Source organism: Delphinapterus leucas, chromosome 11 (assembly GCF_059928025.1).
Source record: "Delphinapterus leucas isolate spDelLeu-1000000601 "Yukka" chromosome 11, BTC_Dleu_Yukka2, whole genome shotgun sequence".
Classification (NCBI taxonomy): domain Eukaryota; kingdom Metazoa; phylum Chordata; class Mammalia; order Artiodactyla; family Monodontidae; genus Delphinapterus; species Delphinapterus leucas.
Window position 1 is genome coordinate 20,635,912 of NC_143139.1, and position 7,891 is coordinate 20,643,802.

General features: G+C 48.1%; 1 protein-coding gene across 6 annotated transcripts in view; it reads right to left on the reverse strand.

Moving 5' to 3' along the window:
- KRAS (KRas proto-oncogene, GTPase) overlaps positions 1 to 394 on the reverse strand; it is a 37,353-nt gene extending 36,959 nt beyond the window's left edge. For 4 of the 6 annotated variants that reach the window (XR_016394884.1, XR_016394883.1, XM_022577800.3 and 1 more), the window contains exon 1: positions 257 to 359. The gene's annotated coding sequence lies outside the window, so the exon portion shown is untranslated. Of the gene's footprint in view, positions 1 to 256 lie in introns of all 6 variants that reach the window. The other 2 variants (XM_089920394.1, XM_089920393.1) reach the window with 2 other exon arrangements.
- Positions 395 to 7,891: the final 7,497 nt, after the last annotated feature.

A 7,891-nucleotide genomic window follows, 5' to 3' on the forward strand; every position in this document is an offset into this window, starting at 1 on the left:
GCACCAGCGGCGGCCGCCTCCAGCCTCACCCTCCTCAGCCCCGCACCGCCCATTCCTCATTCCCCGCGTCGCCGCGTCCCCGCGTCTACCCCGGCAGACCCCCCCCACCCCGTCCGCCCGCCCGGGCCCCGCGCCCGCGCCCCCTCCCCGCCCCTCCGGGGACCCCCAATTCATTCACTCGTCGCCGGCCCCGCCCGGCGCCGGAGAGGAGGGTCGGGACCCCGGTAGGGGGCAGGAGGGGTGGTCCGCTCCGTACCTCTCTCCCGCACCTGGGAGCCGCCGAGCCTCTGGCCCCCGCCGCCGCCTTCAGTGCCTGCGCCGCGCTCTTTCCCCGTCCGAAATGGCGGGGGCCGGGAGTACTGGCCGAGCCGCCGCCGCCACCGCCGCCGCCGCCGCCGCCGCCGCCGCCGCCACCGCCGCCGCTGTGCCTCCGCCGCCGCGGCCGCCGCCTAGGGAAATCGAGCTCCGAGAGCACCGATGAGTTCGGGGCCGGGCGGCCGCAGAGGGCAGTGCTATCGATGCGCTCGGTGCTCGATTCCTCTCCAGACAAGAGTGCGGGGAGGGAGCGGCTGAGGGCGGTGTGGGAAGAGGGAAGAGCGAGCCTGCGAGCGCTGCCGGGGAGAGGGAGGGGGCCGGGCCTGGCCGTGGAGGGGGGGGGGGCGGACCAGGTCGGCGGAGGAGGGTGGGGGCCGGGCCGGCGGAGGAAGCAGTCGGCCGGGGCGGTGGAGGGCTGGCGGCGCACGGCCGGCGAAGGCGGGGCGGTTCTGGGCGGTGCCTCGGCGCGCGCGGGTGGGCGGGAGGGGGCAGCGGAGGACCCACGCGGGACCCGCCCCCAGGCTTCAGCTGCAGCGCCTAGCTCGCAGTCGCAGGTTCGGACCCGGGCCGCCGCGCGCTACACTCCGCGCACCCAGGAGACGCCACAGGCACCCCACCGCGCCCCTCTCGGGTCCACACGGTGGAGCTGCGAAGATCCCGCCACCCCTGGGGTCGGCCTACACTTGGGCACATTCATTTACTATCATTTACTGCAAGTAAATAAACATGCAGTCACCCAAAGTGGGAGGCGACTTGGGTGATTTACGGAGAGACCTGGCCGCCAGTTCCCCGACCCGGGGCTTTCTGAGCACGCCTTGGAGAATACCATTCTCCACACTCTGGGGCTGGGAACCTAGCCCCAGGCCCAGACAAACGCGACAAAGCCTTTCATCACTAATTAAGGGGGAGGGGGTCTGTTGTTTTTCGTTGTTGTTTTTATGGATATTTCGAAGCCATCAAGGGCCACTCAAAACGGCGACCTCAAATGTACCTATTGCCCCTGACAGCACAAGCAGGCGACAGACTATTTTTAAATAGAAGTGCCCTTAATAGTCTAGACCTGAGGAGAATCATTCAAACATTAATTAGAAGACAGATTAATCACTTAACGTTCAGGGAGTTAACACATTAAACAATGGAACCATTAGAACTGCTAGCATGCCCAGAGCCTGCGTTGATAAACTACCTAGAAAGGTTTGGGGGAGTTTTCTTCTAAAGATTGAGGCCTGGCAAACCAGCGCCTATACCTAATAGGACCACCCATCTGAGTCTCTACTTGCAGTTCTGTCCCTCTACTCCGCCTCATAGAACAGGAAGAATAACACAGTTATGTTAAATCCCAACTAGTAAGTCTGTTAACCTAGGCCTGACACCAACTGTCCCCTTTTCTTCCTACCCCTTATGTGGGCTGTACTCTGCAAGGCTGGGTCCTGCCTCCCCCTCCTGGCCCTTGGTACCAGGTGGAAGAGGCAGAAGAGAGGAGGTGGAAAACAGGGAAGGGAAAAGAATATACCTGCTCTAGTTCAGGTAGATGCTAAACGTTTTGCACATATCATCTTATTTAATCATCACAACAGCCTCATGAAATCCGATGCTTTTCTCTAGTTTACACAAGAGGAAACAAATTTAGAGAGGTTAGAAATGGGGCCCAAGTTCACACAGCTGAAAGGAAGTATCCTTCATGTCAGATCGCGTTTGCTCCTCTGCTTCCCACTCAGAGGGGCTCCCATCCTGCTGAATATAAAAGCATGCATCTTCTCCAGGTTCTCCATGGGCTTAAATTATTTGACACCCCTGCCTCCTTTCCTCTCTGAGCTCTTACCCAATAGTCCACCTTCCTCACTTCCAGACTTACATGCTGGTTCCTCGCTGTTCCTTGAAAATGCAGGCAGGCTTCTGCAGGGAATTTGCACGTGCTGCTTCTGTATCTGGAACACACTGTGTATCCACAAAGCTTCCTTTGACACTTACTTATAAATCGTTGTTCAAATGTCTTCTAATGAGTTTCCCAAAAGATCATCTGATATTGCATCTCTCCCTCCTCCGAAATCCTCTCTCTTCCCGGTTTTTTTTTTTTTTGCGGTACGCGGGCCTCTCACTGTTGTGGCCTCTGCCCATTGCAGAGTACAGGCTCCGGACGCACAGGCTCAGTGGCCATGGCTCGTGGGCCCAGCTGCTCCGCGGCATGTGGGATCTTCCCGGACCGGGGCACGAACATGTGTCCCCTGCAACGGCAGGCGGACTCTCAACCACTGAGCCACCAGGGAATCCCCCTCTCTTCCTATTTTTCTCCAGAGCACTTATCACCTTCTAATATACCATATAACTTACTTATTTTGTTTTCTTGTCTCTTTCCCGTCAGAATATAAGGGCAGGGATTTTTGTCTGTTTTACTTACTGCTACAAACACAATAGGCACTCAGTAAATGTATGGAATGTTGAATGAGTGAAGTTATGTACCCTGCTTGGGAACTGTGTGAATCTAAATCCTTCCTTAGACACAATGCCTTAAATTCTCTGTAATCTCTCTGTTCACCTTCTTACAAAATCTGCCTTTAAACTCACCCACATCACTTTCTGATAAACCACACCCTAGGGAGTCTAGAAAAGTCTGCACATAATGGACACAGTTTTTGTTAAGTGAATGAATTTGCACTTATTTGTACGTTGCTTTGTAGTCACTCTTCAATGTAAATCACAGATTTATTTTGTCCAACTTCAAGTACATGATAAGCTCTTGTTTTCTCTGACAGCTGCTAATACAATGTTCTCCCTGTAGTTGGTGCTCCATAAATCTTAAAAGGACTGTAATATAGAAGAGGGAAAAGCTTTATATAGCACTTTTATGCTGAGTGTGAAAATTCTGGCATTAGCAGAAACCTAATCCATCCACGTGTCTCAGTTATCATCTGGGTTCAGGATTGCCAAAACAGACCTGTATCCCACTCTCTGTTCTGTGCATTCTACACCCCTGCCTCACCTCACACACTTTCTCTCTTCTTCCTTTTCTCACCTACAGTAATGGATACACATGCATGACAAGCCTTTCCACCATTTGGTCCTGAGCGCTCTCTCAGAGCAAGCATCCTTCTCCCCCACACTCTTTCCTTGACCCAGGGCTTAGAGCAGTGGGTCTCAAGAGAAAGCACTTCATGAATCACCAGGCATACTTACAAAAATGCAAGTTCCTAGGCCCCTGATCCAGATATTCCATTCAGTTGGTCTAAGGTGAACCGGAAATCTTCATTTTTAACCAACCAGGTGATCCTAAGGTGGTGGTTGGCAGTCTGGACATTGAGAAACTCTGATCTAGTTACTCAAATTCCTCTCTCCTTGGCAGCTGCACCTTCTGCTAGCTTTGGGGATTTCTATTCCTCAAGCCCAGTGGCTGCATTGAACAGCCTTTCTGGCTCTCCCTTTCTTTGCCCTCCTCAAGGACAAGTGCACAGGCCCGCACGGTGATCACAATGGGAAAAGAGAGAGGGAATAACAAAAAATATAAACTTAGGGCTTCCAGACTTGCTCTAAGATGTAACTGAAGTTTCTACCCTCTACTGTTATGCTCTTCTGGGAAGGCAGCCACGTATACACATGCACACACACACATCCTTTTGATCTTGCTTAATGAAGATCATACTACCTTTTTCTTCACGGGATACCCTGTGATATAATCAAAGCCAAAACAACAGGAATACCCTTGTGTTAATTGGGCTCTTATGAGATATAAAATGCCAGGACATGTTCAGAACACTGCAAATGCTGAGGGTTTATTTAAAGGAAATTAGGAAACTTTAGAAAACCGTATCCTATCATCAGCCAGAACTCCTGTCCATTCCGGGAATCCACTGCAGTTCCTGTGATCCAACAACAGGCTCCGGTGCCTTGGTCAGCCCCTCATTAACAAGCATCCATTGCCTATACTCTAGTAATTTTGCCATTCTCCCGAGAATCAGCACCCCCCTGCTTCTTTCTCGTACAGTCTCCGCTTCTACTGCTACCTCTGCTTCTAGTGACCACTCGCTGTGAGTTGCCTTTAAAACATCCCAAGAGAGAGGATCTGAATGCATGTCATTCATTATTCAATAGGGAGGGCCTTTATGGGACACAGTTTTCCTGATGGGCCCACCTGATTGGTGGCTGGCCTTCTTTATGTCTCCTTAGAGACTCTTGCCTTTGTTTGGGTGCCAATCCTGGATCCAGACAATGGTGGCCAAGCAGCAGGACACAGAGCAGGGAAAGTTAAACAGGAGGAACCACCTATGGATGCTCTCATGGACCCTCCATCAGTTTTCTCAGGTGGGAAATTTGTACCGCTGAAGAGGTGCTATTGAATTCACTTACCCAGCACATAGTCTCCTCTGGACACTTATTTCATTAGACTTTTGTGTTCCTCTTTGACATATCTTTTTTCTCCACTAGGTTGTTAATTTCTCAAAGTCCCTGCCCCATTTAGCTCTACATCCTCTAGCACATAGTAGGGCCTCTATTTCTTGTAGTGAATGAAATTATAGCAAAACTTCAGCCCTGTCTCCACACAGTTACTTCATCTTCTCTAGCTAATTTCCCATATCATTTCTAAATGAATATCCAGTCATCATCTCAAATGCCTGTCCAAACCCAAATTCCCCATCTTATTCCCCAAATGAATTCCCTCTCCCAATTTTTTCCATCTCACTTATCACTCTCATGATCCTTCAGAACATTTAGATTTGAAAACTTAATGTTTAACCCATTCTGCATGCAAGTTCCTTGTAGTGATACTTCCTAGTGTTTTCTCATATCTGCCTCTTCTACGTTCCTTCCTTCACACCTGTGTTTCTAGAACGGCTTCCTTAGGACTCCCCTACCTCCTGTCTTTCTTCTTTTCAGTTCGGGTGCTGTTGCCAAGTGAATCTTCCTTACACATGTCTTTCATCATCATCAAGCATTTACTCTGCACCTACTGCATAGAGGCTGCACTCATACAGATTACATATTTTAGACGTGCAAAGAGTTACTAGCTAAGTTCCTAATGAATACCTAAAGACTGATAATTACCTTAGAAAATTAGAGAGGGAAATGATCACTGGCCCCAGCTAAGCCTTCACTAAGACTGAATCTTGCTGATACATCTTTTTTTGTTTGTTTGTTTTTGCGGTACGCGGACCTCTCACTGTTGTCGCCTCTCCCGTTGTGGAGCACAGGCTCCGGACGCGCAGGCTCAGCTGCCATGGCTCATGGGCCCAGCCACTCCGCAGCATGTGGGATCTTTCCAGACCGGGGCACGAACCCACGTCCCCTGCATCGGCAGGCGGACTCTCAACAACTGCGCCACCAGGGAAGCCCGCTGATACATCTCTAATAACTGCATCAAGTCCAAATCTTTGGCTCCCAGCTTTATATAGCACACGTGGTCCAGCACCATCCTGTCCTGCGATTTCGTCCCCCACCTTTTCCCAAAGCAGATGCCTTCCACTCCTCAGGCAAATCTCCACTCTGCGCCACAAAGCTAGGATATTATGTCTTTGCTCCTTTTTTTCACCAGGTACCTTTTTGCCCTTCTCTTTGCTAAAATTCTCTCTCTCTCAAGATCTAGAACAAGTCCTTCCTCCTTTTTGAAAGCTTTCTTAATTATGCCATCTCTTTTTCTTCTCTCTCTCTGTCTCTATTATTTCATATGGGTTAATCGTCTCCCCAGGTAAATTCTAAACTCCCAGAGGCTGGGGACGTGTGTATGCATATGACTGCTTCGCTTTGGTGTACAACAGAAACTAACACAGTATTGTGAAGCAATTATACTCCAATAAAAATCTATTAAAAAAAAATAAAAAATAAAATAAAATCCCAGAGGCAAGAACCATAACTTAGGTGTGTGAGCCCACCCACTCATACAAGCCTAGTTCCCCGCAATTACTCAATAACTACATGAATACATATAACGCTGTTATCAGCAAGGTAAACATGATGAAAGCAATGTTTGAGGAAGATTACAATGACAGCTAAAGACAGAAAAGATTAGAAGGAAAAAAGACCTCAGGTAAGGTGTTTTGTGGATGGTATAACAGTACCCAGTGAGAGTAGGAATGGTGCACTGGCTGAATTTACTAGTCCTGTGAACTAAAACAAATTGGTGAATCTCTTCAAACTTTGTGTTTAAGAATGGGGCGGTGACATAAGAGCTACCATTTGTTAAACTCCTCCTACAAGCCAGACAAGTTTTATATAACAAAGAGCACATCTGTCCCATATCTGTCCACTTCTGTTCCTCACTGCGACCCCTGTAGTCCAAGTCCTCCATCCAGGGGGACAAGTCATCTGCTAAGGGGTCTCCCAGCTGCTACTCTTTCTCCTCTGGAATCTTGTCCCATAGTTGAGCAGCCAGACTGATTCTTTTCAAAACGCAAATTGAATCATGTGACCAGCTCAAGTTCTCCAAAGATTTTTTATTGTACTCAGAATAAAGTTCAAAATCCTTCAAATGTTTCATGAGGTTGTTTCTACCTATTTTGGGTCACACCACGCACAACCCTTCTCCTCAATAGGCTCCAACTACACTAGCCATCTCTTCCTTCCCCACAGGTATCACGCTCATTTCCTCCCCAGGGCCTGGTTCCTGCCTTCTCCTGCCAGAGAGCCTCCGCCTGTCTTTCAGGTGTCAGCTTAACACCACCACTTCAGTGAGAGATTCTCCCACACCCGGTCCAAATCAGCACTCCCCACCCTGTCCCCTTACTTCTGCCCTCCAACTAATCCCTCTTTAGCACAGTGGCCTGTTTTATTCCTTTACTTAGCACTTACATCTGAAATTATCTTGGTCATTTGTTTGCTTGTCTGTTCCTCCCCTGAAATATAAATTTCATGAGCCAGAGACCACTGAATCCTCAACGCCCAGAGAGAGCTTAGCGCATAGTTGGCACTTAACAAAGATTTGCTGATAAGTTGCTCTAAAGAAAATATAAGAACTAATAACCCACTCTAAGTGAGGTCTTTGCAAGTTAAAGTCTCTTGCTTTTATTTCTGTCTACCTAATGCAATAAGACTTTATTGAATGCTTGTTTTGTTTTTAAGAAAATTAGAAATCAGAGGTATATTTTAAGATTGCTTCCTTTTAATTCCCCAAGGAGGTGCTCATTGGATGACCTATTGATTATAAGCTTGATTTTCCTACTTCCCGTCTCTCCTCCTTAATCAGTTATTAGATAAGTTGTAAGTTTCTTCTGTTCCATTTGTGGTAATGTGCATTCAACAGAGCTTTACTTGTACATATCAATTTAACATTCTGGAGTCTAGGGGTATTAACCCTTTGGGACCAGGTGTTTAATTCAGTATCCCTATGTCCTCAGTTGAAAGAAGCAAGTCACTTTTTTTTTTTTTGCTAAATTCTTCTAGTCTCCGTGGAAGATTATTTGCCTTGTCAAATATCCAGTGAAAATAACTATGTTTCTAAAAGTAGTGAGAAGAGTAGCATTGTTTTAACTTGTTTGCAAATCTCTTAAATGTCTGGCTTAACAGAAGAAGCTAGATTCTCATATCGGCTCATGCATTCTCTGTTTAGACATCACAGGTAGCATCTAGCAAACTCCACTATACACTCATA